This window comes from Penaeus monodon, chromosome 15, assembly GCF_015228065.2.
Source record: "Penaeus monodon isolate SGIC_2016 chromosome 15, NSTDA_Pmon_1, whole genome shotgun sequence".
Taxonomy (NCBI): Eukaryota; Metazoa; Arthropoda; class Malacostraca; order Decapoda; family Penaeidae; genus Penaeus; species Penaeus monodon.
The window spans coordinates 30,913,266-30,913,529 of NC_051400.1; the positions used below are offsets into that span (position 1 = coordinate 30,913,266).

General features: G+C 37.1%; 1 protein-coding gene across 1 annotated transcript in view; it reads left to right on the plus strand.

The window, feature by feature from the left end:
* LOC119581935 (metabotropic glutamate receptor 8-like) overlaps positions 1-264 on the plus strand; it is a gene marked incomplete at its 5' end in the record, with an annotated part of 173,067 nt that overhangs the window by 58,069 nt on the left and 114,734 nt on the right.

A 264-nucleotide genomic window follows, 5' to 3' on the forward strand; every position in this document is an offset into this window, starting at 1 on the left:
TTATTTTACATGCATTTAGCCTGGGGAAGCACATTCAAATGTTATCCGTTCGGCCTCTTCTGTCTGCTGTCAGATATTCCGACATAAAATTTCATAACGACATCCAGAGTTTTTCAGCATCCGTTGCTCTATAATTGTAGGTTAATACTCTGAACATGCCAATTGAATAACAGTATTAGCAAATTAATAATTGACATCATGTGAACATTTTCCTTTTGTCAACATTTCTATGATGTGGTAATTAGGGAAGGGAGGGGTGCGTGA